This window comes from Symphalangus syndactylus, chromosome 5 (genome assembly GCF_028878055.3).
Source record: "Symphalangus syndactylus isolate Jambi chromosome 5, NHGRI_mSymSyn1-v2.1_pri, whole genome shotgun sequence".
Taxonomy (NCBI): Eukaryota; Metazoa; Chordata; class Mammalia; order Primates; family Hylobatidae; genus Symphalangus; species Symphalangus syndactylus.
The window spans coordinates 22,791,698-22,805,296 of NC_072427.2; the positions used below are offsets into that span (position 1 = coordinate 22,791,698).

The following is a 13,599-nucleotide window of genomic DNA, read 5'->3' on the forward strand; positions in this document are numbered from 1 at the left end:
CTTTATTTTGTAGTTATTTGCTGTAGTGTTCTACATATGATGGTTCAAGTCATGTTAATCTACTGATTGTTTTCATCTGCTTGTTTTATAAGTTTCTGAAAGAGGTGTATTAAAAAATTTAAAAATATTTGGAATTCTTTCTAGTTTTAGTTTTATAAGATTATGCTTTATACATTGTGAGGCTATGTTACTAGGTGCTTAAAGATTTAGGATTGTTATGTCTCTTTTAAATTGACTTTTTACAATTGTTTAAATGTTCTTTATTCTAGTAATAATGTTTACCGTATAAAAGTCTATTTTGTAGGATATTAGTATAGATTCTAAAGGTTTTTATTGTTGATGTTAGTGTTTTCTTTTTTTAGATTTAAAATTTTTATGGGTACATAGAGGTGTAAGTATTTATGGCATATATCAGATATTTCGATACAGCCATACAATAAGTAAGGATTATTACAATGTGTAATGATTGTCAGGGTAAATGGGGTATTCATCACCTCAAGCACTTATTTCTTTGTGTTATGAACATTCTAATTGTACTTCCTCAGTTACTTTAAAATGTACAACAAATTATTGCTGACTGTAGCCACTCTGTTGTGATATCAAATATTATATCATTCATTATATTTGACTATATTTTTGTGCCCATTAACCATCCTGATTCCCTCTACTCCCCTACTACCCTTCCCAGCCTCTGGTGACCATCCTTCTACTCTCTGTCTCCATGAGTTCAATTGTTTAAATTTTTAGTTCCCACAAATGAGAACATCTGATGTTTGTCTTTCTGTGCCTGGCTTATTTCACTTAACATAATGTCCTCCACTTCCATCTGTGTTGTTGCAAATGACAGGATCTCATTCTTTTTTATGGCTGAATATGTACCACATTTTCTCCATCCATTCATCTGTTGACGGACACTTAGATTGATTCCAAATCTTGGCTATTGTGAATAATGCTGCAGTAAATATGGGCAGCAGATATCTCTTTGATACACTGATTTCCTGTCTTCTTTCCTAGCAGTGGGATTGCTGGATCATATGGTAATTCTATTTTTTGAGGAAATTCCAAACTGTTCTCCATCGTGGTTGTACATCCTTACCAAGGGTGTATGAGGGTTCCCCTTTCTCCTTGCCAGCATTCGTTATTGCCTGTCTTTTGGATAAAAGCCATTTTAACTGGGGTAAGATGATATGTCATTGTAGTTTTGATTTGCAGTTCTCTGGTCATCAGTGATGTTGAGCATCTTTTCATACACCTGCTAGTCATTTGTATGCCTTCTTTTGAGAAATGTCTATTCAGATCTTTTGCTCATTTTTAAATTTTATTATTAGATTCTTTTTCCTATAGAGTTGTTTGACCTCCTTTTATTCTGGTTATTAATCGCTTGTCAGATGGATAGTTTGTAAATATTTTCTCCCATTCTGTGGGTTGTCTTTTGACTTTGTTGATGTTGAAAAGTCTTTGCTGTGCAGAAGCTTTTTAACTTGATGTGATCCCGTCTGTCCATTTTTGTTTTGGTTGCCTGTGCTTTTAGGGTATTACTGAAGAAATCTTTGCCAAAATCAGTGTCCTGGAGAGTTCCCCCAATGTTTTCTTATAGTAGTTTCACAGTTTGAGGTCTTAGATTTAAGTCTTTAATCCATTTTTATTTGATTTTTGTATATGGTGAGAGATAGGGATCTAGTTTCACTCTTCTGCATATGGATACCCAGTTTTCCCAGCATCATTTATTGAAAAGACTGTCCTTTCCCCAATATATGTTCTTGGCACCTTTGTTGAAAAGGAGTTCACTGTAGATGTATGGATTTATCCCTGGCTTCTCTGTTTTGTTCCATTGGTCTGTGTGTCTGTTTTTTATGTCAGTACCATGCTGTTTGGTTACTACAGCTCTGTAGTATAATTTGAAGTCATTTAATGTGATTACTCCAGTTTTATTCGTTTTGCTCAGGATGGCTTTGGCTATTCTGGGTCTTTTGTGATTCCATATAAGTTTTAGGATTATTTTCTCTACTGTGAAGAATGTCATTGGTAGTTTGATAAAAGTTGCATTGAGTTTGTAGGTTGCTTTGGTAGGTATGAAATTTTAACAATAGTGATTCTTCCAATCCATGAACATGAACTATCTTTCTATTTCTGGTGTCCTCTTCAATTTTTTGCATCAATGCTTTATTATTTTCATTGTAGAGATATTTAACTTCTTGGGTTAATTCTTAGGTATTTTATTTAATTTGTAGCAATTGTAAATGTGTTTACTTTATTGATTTCTTTTTCAGATTGTTTTCTGTGGACATATAGAAATTCTACTGATTTTTGTATGTTGATTTTGTATCCTACAACTTTATTGAATTTGTTTATTGGTTCTAATACCTTTTTGGTGGAGTATTTAGATTTTTCCAAATATAAGATCAAGTTATTTGCAAACAAGGATAATTTGACTTTTTCCTTTCCAATTTAGATGTCTTTTTTTCTTTATCATCTGATTAGCTACTTTTTTTCTTTATCATCTGATTACTCCAGTACTATGTTGAATAACAGTGGTGAAAGTAGGCATCCTTGTCTTGTCCTTTATCTTACAGGACAGGCTTGCATTTTTTCCTCATTCAGTATGATACCAACTGTGGGTCTGTTGTATATGGCTTTTCTTATATGGAGGTATGTTCCTTTGATATCCAGTTTTTTTAGGGTTTTTATAATGAAGGGACATTGAATTTTATCAAATGATTTTTCAGCATCAATTGAAATGATCATATGGTTTTTGTCCTTCATTCTGTTGATATGATGTACCACACTAATTGATTTGCATATATTGAACCATTCTTGCATTCCTGGGGTGAATCCTACTTGGTGAGATGAATAATCTTTTTCTTCTGTTGTCAAATTCAGTTTGGTAGTATTTTGTTGGGGATTTTTGCATTGATGTTCATGAGAGATATTGGCCTGTAGTTTTGTTGTTGTTGTTTTGTTTGTTTGTTTGTTTTTTGATGTATCTTTGACTGGTTTAGGTATCAGGGTAATACTGGCCTCATAGAATGAGTTTGGAAGTCTTCCCTCCTCCTCTATTTTTTAGTATAATTTGAGTAGGATTGGTATTAGTTCCTCTTTAAATGTTTGGTAGAATTCAGCAGTGAAATCCCAGGCTTGTCTTGCCAGAAGACTTTGTATTTCAAATGAGATCAAATGAGAGGTTTGATCTCATTACTTGTCATTAGTCTATTCAGACTTTGGATTTCTTCATGGTTTAATATTGGTAGGTTTTATGTGTCTAGGAATTCATTTATTTCTTCTAGGTTTTCCAATTTATTGACATATTGTTGCTCATAGTAGTCTCTAATGATCCTTTGAATTTCTGTGGTATTGGTTTTAATGTCTCCTTTTTCATCCCCAATTTTATTTATTTGGGTCTTCTCTCTTTTTCTTAGTCTGGCTAAAGGTTTGTCAATTTTGTTCACCTTTTCAAAAAAACCAACTTTTTGTTTTGTTGACCTTTTATATTGTCTTTTCTTTTTCAATTTTATTTCTGCTTGATTTTTATTTTTTTTCTTTACTAATTTTGGGTTTGGTTTGCTCTTGCTTTTCTAGTTCTTTAGATGCATCATTAGGTTATTTATTTGAAGTTTTTCTACTTTTTTGATGTAGGGGCTTATTGCTACAAATTTTCCTGTTAGTACTGCTTTTGCTGTATCCCATAGGTTTTCATATGTTGTATTTCCACTTTGATTTGTTTCAAGTAATTTTAAAATTTGCTTCTTCATTTCTTCATTGACCCACTGGTCCCTCAGTAGCATATTGTTTAATTTTCATGTGTTTGTATAGTTTTTAGAGTTTCTATTATTGATTTCTAGTTTTATTCCATTGTGGTCAGAGAAGATACTTGATATGGTTTATCTTTGAGAATGATTGCTGAGGAGAAGAATGTGTATTCTGCAGCTGTTGGATGAAATGTTCTGCAAATATCTATGAGGTCCATTTGGTCTATAGTGCAGATTATTAGGTCTGATGTTTCTTTATTAAAATGCTAATGAGTAGTTTACACACCACAATTACAGTGTTATTATAGTCTGTATTTGTCTATGTACTTACTGTTACCAGTGAATTTTGTTCCTTCAGATAATTTCTTATTGCTCATTAATGTTCTTTTCTTTCAGGTTGAAAAACTCCCATTAGTAGGCCGGGCGCGGTGGCTCACACTTGTAATCCCAGCACTTTGGGAGGCCGAGGCGGGCGGATCACGAGGTCAGGAGATCGAGACCACGGTGAAACCCCGTCTCTACTAAAAAATACAAAAAATTAGCCGGGCGTGGTGGCGGGCGCCTGTAGTCCCAGCTACTCGGAGAGGCTGAGGCAGGAGAATGGCGTGAACCCGGGAGGCGGAGCTTGCAGTGAGCCGAGATTGCGCCACTGCACTCCAGCCTGGGCGACAGAGCGAGACTCCGTCTCAAAAAAAAAAAAAAAAAAAAAAAAGAAAAACTCCCATTAGCATGGTGAGTATTAGCGAGTGAAAAGCTCCCGTTAGCATAGGTCCGATGTTGATGAAATACTTCAGCTTTTGTTTGTCTGGGAAAGTCTTTATTTCTCCTTCATGTTTGAAGGATATTTTTGCAGGATATAATATTCCAGGATAAAATATTTTTCCTTCAGCTCTTTAAATGTATCATGCCACTTTCTTCCAGTCTGAAAGGTTTTTACTGAGAAATCTGCTGCCAGACATAACGGAGATTTTTTATATGCCATTTATTTCTTTTGCTGCTTTTAGGATCCTTTCTGTATTCTTTACCTTTGGGAGTTTGATTATTAAATGTCTTGAAGCAGTCTTATTTGAGTTAAATCTGCTTGGTGTTCTATACCCTTTTTGTACTTGAATATTGACATCTTTCTCCAGGTTTGGAAAGTTTTCTATTATTATCTCTGTGAATAATCTTTCTATCCTGATCTCATTCTCTACCTCCTCTTTAAGGTCAGTAACTTAGATTTGCCCTTTTGAAGCTATTTTCTAGATCTTGTTAGGTTTGCTTTATTCTTTATTATTCTTTTTCCTTTTGTCTCCTCTGTTGTATTTTCAAATAGGCTTGCTAATTCATTCCTCTGCTTGATCAGTTCTTCTGTTTAGAGACTGATGCATTCTTCAGTTTGTCAGTTGAATTTTTCAGCTCCAGAATTTATGCTTAGTTCTTTTTAATGATTTTAATCTCTTTGTTAAATTTATCTGATAGGATTCTGAATTTCTTCACTGTGTTATCTTGGATTTCATTGAACTTCTTCAAAACAGCTCTTTTGAATTCTTTGTCTGAAAGGTCACATATCTCCATCACTCTAGAATTGGTCACTGGTACCTTATTTAGTTCATTTGGTGAGGTCTTGTTTTTTCTGGACGGTCTTGATACTTGTGGATGTTCATTCATGTCTGGGCATTGAAGAGTTAGGTATTTATTCTAATCTTCACAATCTGGGCTTGTTTATACCTATCCTTCTTCAGAAGGCTTTCCGAGTATTCAAAGGGAATTGAGCATTTGATCTAAGTCTTTGGTCACTGCAGCTATATGTGCATTAAGGAGTGCCCTAAGCCCAGTAACTCTGTGAGTCTTGCAGTCTTGTACAGGTACTGCCTCAGTGGTCTTGGGTAAGATCTGGGAGAATTCCTTGGATTACCAGGCAGTGTCTCTTGTTCTCTTCCCTTACTTTCTTCCAAACAAATGCAATCTCTCTCTCCATGCTGAGCTTCTTGGAGTTAGTGGAGGGGTGATACAAGCACTTCTGTGACCATCACTGCTGAGATTGTGCTGTGTCACACCTGAAGCCAGAACAGTACTGGGTCTTGCCCAAGATGTGTTACAACTATTTCCTGAATTCTGCTGATGTTTATTCAAGGGCCAAGGACTCTTTAGTCAGCAGAAGTTGATTCCTGCCAGAACTGGATCTTTCCCTTCAGGGCAGTGGATTTCCTTCTGGCCCAGGGTGGATCTAGAAATGCAGTTCAGGAGCTGTGGCCTGGAATCCGGGGCTGTAGGAGTCTGCTTGGTGCTTTACTTTACTGTGGCTGAGCTGCTACCCAAGTTGCAACACAAAGACCTCTTTTTCACTCTCCTTTCCTCAAGCAGAAGGAGTCTCTGCCCAGACAATCACTGCCCCAGGCCCATGGCAACTATAGCTTGGCTACTGCTGATGTTTATTCAAGGCCCAAGGGGTCTTTATTCAGCAGTTGGTGAGTTCTGCCAGGTCTGGGTCTCTCCTTTCAATGCAGTGGGTTCCCTTCTGGCCCAGGGTGGGTTAAGGAATGCCCTCCAGGAGCTAAGGCCTGGAATTGAGGAAATGAGAAGTCCTCTTGGTGCTTTAGTTTACTGTGGCTCTGCTGGTACCCAAGTCACAAGATGAAATCCTTTTTACACTTCCCTTTCCTTTCTTCAAGCAGAAGGAGCCTTTCCCTGTGGCTACTATAGCTGAGAATGTGCTGGGTCACACATGAAACCAGCACAGTACTGGGTCTTGCCAAGGCCTGTGATGACTGCCGCCTGGCTACAGATGGTGTTTATTCAAGGCCCAAGAGTGTTTATTCAAGGCCCAAGGGCTCGTTAGTCAGCAGGTGGTGAATTCTGTGACACTGGGTCCTTTCCTTCAGGGTAGTGCGTTCTTTTCTGGACCAGGATGGATCTAGAAATGTTGTCTGGAAGCTATGGCTTTAGGACTTTGCTTGGTGCTTTATTTTACTGTGACGGAGCTGGTATCCAAATTGCAAGACAAAGTCCTCTTTACACTTCCCTCTTCTCACAGAACTGTGAGCCACATTGCCTGGAGTTGGGGAAGGGGTGATGCAAGCACTCCCTTGGCCACTCTAAGCTGGTGTCTCCCTGGAAAGTTCTCTATTAATAAAGTTTCCTGGGTTACATGCACCCCAGTTCCACTGGCTGTAGGCCCAGCATAGCACCAGTATTTGTCCAGGAATTGCAGTCCTTGTGGCCTAGACTGCCTTTCAAGTTTATTTAGGACCCCAGAACACTTTATCCCACAGTGGTGGGGCTAGCCAGAACTCAGTTTCTGACTGCTGGGATGGACGATTGGCCTTTGGCTAGGGCTAGTCTAAGTGCTCCCTCCATGGGCACTGGGCAAAGCCAGTGGGAAACACTGGGAAAGGCCTGTGTTGCTTTCCACTGTGACAGGGCAGCACTGAGTTCCAATGCAAATTCCCAAAATTACTTTGCCCTTCCTCCCCCAAGTGCACAGATTCTCTCTCCGTGCCATAGTGCACTGCTGGGGGATGGAGGAGGAGTAGTGTCAGCAATTCAAAACTATCTTTCCTATCCTCTTCAGTGCCTCTTTCTTGGATACAAAGTTAAAATCAGGTGCTGTGATTGCTCACCTGATTTTTGGTTCTTATGAAGGTGCTTTCTTGTGTGGATAGTTGTTCTATTTGATGTTCCTGCAGGGGGAACGATTGCTGGAGGGTTCTGTTGAGCCATCTTGCTCTGCCTCCTCCTCCAGAAATCAATGTTAGTGTTTTTCTCATGTATCTTTTTGCACTTGTTTATTTTTCTTTCATGTTATTACCTTTAGTGTGCATCTCTTATTGGCAGGATATAGTGTAGCTTTTTTTTTGTTTTGAATCCTGGCTGATGCTTCTTTTCTTTTAATTGGAATATTTAGTCTATTTTCATTTAATGTAATTATTGATATTTTTACATTTAAATCTGCTATGTTATTATTTGTTTTCTATTTATCTCATTCATTCTTTGCTTCTTTCTCCTTTCTCGCCTTCCTTTGGATTAATCACTTTAAAGAATTATTCTATTTTACTACTATAATAGTTTGTTAGTTATATATTATTTTATAATTATTTAAAAAGCAATACTAGAAATTATAACACTTTTTTTTTAATGTGGTGGTGTCTTCATTAAATTAGTACTGTATCACTTCCAAGCAATAGAATAGACCACACAACAAGAGTCTCACTTAACTCCCTTAGTGGTGGCTTTTGTGCTATCATTTTTATGTTTTTGAAATTCTACATACATTTAAAACCTCACAAGACATTACTTTTATTTTAAGCTGTGAATATTCATTTAGATTTATCTTTCTGGAGCTCTTCATTTCTTTCCCTATTTTCTTATTTCCATCTGTTTCCATTTATATATGTGTGTGTATATATAATAAAAAATTATATGCATGTGTGTTTCCATTTATATATATTTATATATATACATTCACATATATTACATAAATGTGTATATATATAATACATACACACACACATTACATATATAATTTTTTAAAGAACTCCCTTTAGTGTTTCTTTTGGTGTTTGTCTGTTGTGAGGAATTCTCTCAATGCTTTTGTCTGAAGATTTCTTTGATTTTGCCTGTTTATGAGGGATATATTCATTGACAGGGAATAGAATCTTAGATTGGCAGATATTTTCTGCCAGCATTTTAAAGATGTGATTTCATTGTTTTGTAGCTCCTTGATTTCTCTTGTAACATCAGCTAAGAATCTTTTGTTGCTTCTTTGAATGCAATGTGTATCTTTATCTTTGATTGCTTTAAAATTTCTCTGTCTTTGGTCTTCAGCAGTTTGACTATAATGTGCCTAGGTAGGTTTATCTTCATATTTATCCTGCTTGGTATTCATAGAGAAGTTTCAATCTGTAGCTTGGTGTCTTTTTTCTATTTTGAATAATTATTGTCCATCTCCTCTTCAAATATTATTTCTTCTCATTTCTTTGAACTCTAAAATACACTTATGTTAGGTATTTTCACCATGTCTGATGTGCTTATAGTGCTCTTTTTTGTGTTTTTCATCTTCTTTCCCTTTATGTTTCAATTTAGATATTTTCTACTGACTGAACTTCCAGTTCATATATTCTCTCAGTTGTTGTCTAATTGTTATTAAACACTTCTGTTGGGTTCTTAATTTTAGTTATTGAATTTTCATCTGTAATTTTCATTTGCTTTCTTTTTATGTATTCCAATTTTTGATAAAAATTTTACATTGTCATTTATTTTATTCAACATATTTATCATAGTTACATTAAAAATCATTTCTGATGTTAATATTGGGATTACCTGTTGGATCATCTCTTCTTCTCTTAGTTTTCCATTGTTGGTTCAGTATCCTGGTATGCCACATTATTTTTATTTGAATGGCACATATTGTGTGTGAAGAATTGTAGCAGGTCTGAGTAATGTATCTTCCTCCAGAGATTATCTAGTTTTATTCTGGCAGATAATGAGGGTAAAGGCTTGTACCCTTGCTACAGGGGGATTGAAATGATTCAAGTTTGCATTCCAGGCTTTGTGAGGGCATGTCCCCTTGCTTGCTTTTACTCCTAGGGTTTAGGCATTCAGGGATGAATTAAAATCCCAGGATGTTTTTCCTTATCGGGCAGTCCTGAACTCCAATTTCTGTCTCTTGATCACTGTGATACTGCAGAAATATCTGCTTAGATATTTAGCCTTCTAGCAGCCTCTTTGTGCTGGTTTCTTATCATCTGCCTTGTGTATTCAGCTTAGGAATTGTCAAAAGCCTCAAGAGGAAATTGAACATAGCTTGTCAGGTTTGCTTCTTTATATTTCCCTTTTTCCCAGAAATTTGGCCTCTTATATCCTGGTTTCCTTGGTTACAGTGTATTCCAATTTTTCTCTTACACAACCTAGTGAGACTGCTGCAAGTTCCAGGCTGGTGTTTTCTGCTCAGACTTTATGTCCTATGTTGCAAGACAGAACATTTCCCAAAGAGAACAGTCAGCTGTAGATGTATCACTCCCCTCAATGCATTTCCCTTCCTCCCGATTTTGGCCCCTCAGATCCTGGCTGTCTTGGTTGCTCTGATGACCTCAGAGATCTCTTTAAACTTGGAAATTTGAAAAAATTTTAGACTTACAGAAAGGGAAGTTGCAAAACTAGTACAGAGAGTTCACATATACCCTTCACTCATCTGTCCCTAATGTTAACAACTTACATATTACCTTTACTATTGATACTTAAAATTGTGTTGCCGTATTCTCCAAGCTGATAACAACAGAGCATGACTGCCAACTGGTTGAAAGGAGAAAAAGGAACCTTTCAAAAGGGTGACATTTTTGGCACAGGGCTTCTCAAAGTGTCTTCCTTAGAACACCAGTCCTTGGAGATTTTCCTATTAGACAACTTCTACAGCCCAATAATTGTGGGAAATGCCACATCTTACATATATGTGCCCCTTTGGAAATCCATAGTGCCCATTACCGTTTTATTTTATTTTATTTTTTTGAGATGGAGTCTTGCTCTGTCACCCAGGCTGGAGTGCAGTGGCGTGATTTCAACTCACTGCAACCTCCGCCTCCTAGGTTCAAGTGATTCTCGTGCCTCAGCCTCCCGAGTAGCTGGGATTACAGGTGCACACCACCGTGCCTGGCTACTTTTTGTATTTTTACTAGAGATGGGGTTTCACCATGTTGGCCAGGCTGGTCTCAAACTCCTGACCTCAAGTGATCTGCCCACTGTGGCCTTCCAAATTGCTGAGATTATAGACATGAGCCACTGTGACCGGCCCTCCATTACCGTTTTAAAGCCTCTGAAAATGTTTTAGTAAAGAAATCTGCTTAATTTTGTTTTCCCTGTGTTTCCAAATATATATAGTCAAGAGCTGTTTTTGTTTTTGTTTGTTTGTTTGTTTTACTTTGCCTGGCCCTTAGGTACATCCCATGGAGCTAGTGTTTGTGGCACACATACTGGAAAATACGATTCCGGAGCACTCTCTAAAATCCTAAGTTACGAAGTTTCCTTTTTTACATTTTCTCCTAGGTTCTGGCTTTCTTGCTGTTTAATTTCTTGCTTCATGAAAGGGAAGAAGATGGAGACGCCAAGGTTTCTTTGAAAACAGATATTTGCACAAGAAGGCAGCCAAGGCTGTGTTAACATTCACCATTAAAAACCCAACACATCTAGACAAAACACCAAATGCAAAAGCTTCACGTTTCCCAAAGACATTTCTTTTATAATTTGTCACTGCTCGGTTGTAGTCTTTGAAAATAGTTTTCATTTTCCTGTTATTGACAAAATTAAAGCTGCCAAGAAGTAGATGGTGAACAAGGATTTTATCTCTGACTGTAGCACCAAGGCAACCTGAGATAGGTGTAATTTGCAGCATAAATCTTCTTTTCCACTGGGGGAAGAACACATGAGCCACGTTGAGTAGCCACCCATTTGTATTTTTGATTTGCAACTTCTGTCTAGTGAGCCAAGGTTAGGTGCGATATTTGTGATGGGGAAGCTGAATAGGTGAGTGAGGGTAGCTTGTGTTTGAAGCTGAAGAAGGTAATTAGGAGGGTTTTAGAATGTAATTTTGGCATTTTTCCCCACTCCACCTCTTCAAACTATGTGTCCCCTGTCATCGCCTAACCGATCTGCCTGTCCACCTTCTGGTTCCTCTCCAGTCCATTATCTCATGGCCCACTTGACTAATCTTTCTGAAACTCAGATCTGTTCTTATTACTCACTTTTCTAAAAGTCTCCATTGTCCCCAGAATTAGTTTAGCCCCATGGTCTGGCCCCTGCGTGTATGCCTGTCTGCTCCTTTTCATTTAAGCTGAGTCTTTCATATCCGTTTCCCTTGCTGAATTATTATGCTGTTTCCTGTTATGTTGTATGCATCTCTTAGAAGCTGCATATAGCTGGATTTTTTAAATCCACTCTAGTATTATTTAATATGTTGACTGTAATCCAATTATGTAGATAATCATTACTGATCTATTTGGACTCTTTATTTTCTAATCAGCCATTTCTTTGCTTATACTATTCTTTCTGACAGAAATGCCACTTTTCTTCTTATCTCCCTGGTGAACTCCATATATCCTACTAGGCTTTGTTCTGGAACTTTCTTGGCACCTTCTCATTTATATAATTGCTTCCTTCCATCTGGGTTTTAATGGCAAGTTCTGCATCTGTATTACAGAATAGTATTGATTTCATTATGGATTGCTGTTTGTGTTTCTGCTTTCCAGTGGGTCTGTGAGAGTGACTGATCTTTGCATCTCTAGCAAATCGGCACAGTTGGTAGACTTTCCAACTTGAGATATTAGATGTTTTAGAAATTAGATTGAATGACTTGGTGTCAGTTTGAAACATTAAATTGAGGTGTTCTTTGAAATGTATTTAAGGTTATACATTGATTTTTGAATACAGCTTTAGCTGCATACCACAGATTTTGATGTATAATATTTTTATTGTTGTTAAATTTTTTGGTAATTTCTATTGGGGTTTTCATTTTAATCTGTTATTTAGGACAGAATTTTAAAATTTTGTGCTGATATACTTATTTTTATTGTTGGTTCCTAACTTAATTGCATTATGGTTAAAAAATCCCAAAACCTAATAAACATGCTCTATATGGTATTGATTGACTTTGTTACCTAGTATTAAGTTGGTGCAAAAGTAATTGTGGTTTTTTTTTTTTTTTTGAGACGGAGTCTCGCTCTTTCACTCAGGCTGGAGTGTAGTGGCGCGATCTCCGCTCACTGCAAGCTCCACCTCCCAGGGTCACGCCATTCTCCTGCCTCAGCCTCTCCGAGTAGCTGGGAATACAGGCGTCCGCCACCACGCCCGGCTAATTTTTTGTATTTTTAATAGAGATGGGGTTTCACCTTGGTCTCAATCTCCTGACCTCGTGATCCGCCCGCCTTGGCCTCCCAAAGTGCTGGGATTACAAGCGTGAGCCACCGCGCCCGGCCAGTAATTGTGGTTTTTGCCACTACTTATAATATTTTGCAGCAACATAATATATGGTCAGTTTTTGTAATGTTCTATCTGTACTTGCAAGGAATATACATTTTTTAAATTTATTGGCTGGGGGGATATATGTATATGTGCATAATATTTGACCAAGGTTATTATTTTGATCATTCAGATAATCAATATCTTTTTCAATTTTTTATCATTTGATATGTCAGTTTTCTGATGGAGTTGTATTAAATCTCCTGCTATAATTGTGGGTTTATCAGTTTCACTATTTCAGTTTTGCTTTATATTTTTTGGAGGTTATACTATTAGGGGAAAAATATCATTATTATAAAAATTTTGGTGGATTGCTCCTTTTATTATTACCTTGAGTCTCTATTCCTATTAATTCTTTGCCTTACGAAGGTATTTCTTACGTCGGGCACAGTGGCTCACATCTGAAATCCCAGCACTTTGGGAGGTGGAGGCAGGAGGATTGCTTGAACCTTGGAGCTCAAGACCAGCCTGGGCAACATAGAGAAACCCCATCTCTATAAAAGTACAAAAATTAGCCAGGCATGCTGCTGTGCACCTGTGGTCTCAGCTACTCCTGAGATCACACCACTGTACTCCAGCCTGGGCAACAAAGCGAGACCCTGTCTCAAAAAAAACAAAAAAACAAAAAGACAGGTAGCTCTTGCCTGATATTACTGTTACAGGCTTTATTTTGATTAGCATTTTCCTAGTATGTACATTTTGTCTTTTCAGTCTTTCTATGTGTTGTGTTTTAGTTGTGACTCTTAGAAGATGTATATAGCTAGATTGTTAAAATTCACTCTATTATTATTTAGTATGTTGAATGTAATCCAATTATATAGATAATCATTACTGATCTATTTAGACTTATTACTATCTGATTTTG

General features: G+C 37.1%; 1 protein-coding gene across 6 annotated transcripts in view; it reads left to right on the top strand.

Moving 5' to 3' along the window:
* SH3GL3 (SH3 domain containing GRB2 like 3, endophilin A3) overlaps positions 1-13,599 on the top strand; it is a 159,855-nt gene that overhangs the window by 80,241 nt on the left and 66,015 nt on the right. Inside the window, exon 1 of one of the 6 annotated variants that reach the window (XM_055277433.2) lies at positions 4,435-4,478. The exons of the other annotated variants lie outside the window; for them this stretch is intronic. The gene's annotated coding sequence lies outside the window, so the exon portion shown is untranslated. Of the gene's footprint in view, positions 1-4,434; positions 4,479-13,599 lie in introns of those variants that run through there. 6 annotated transcript variants of the gene reach the window in all.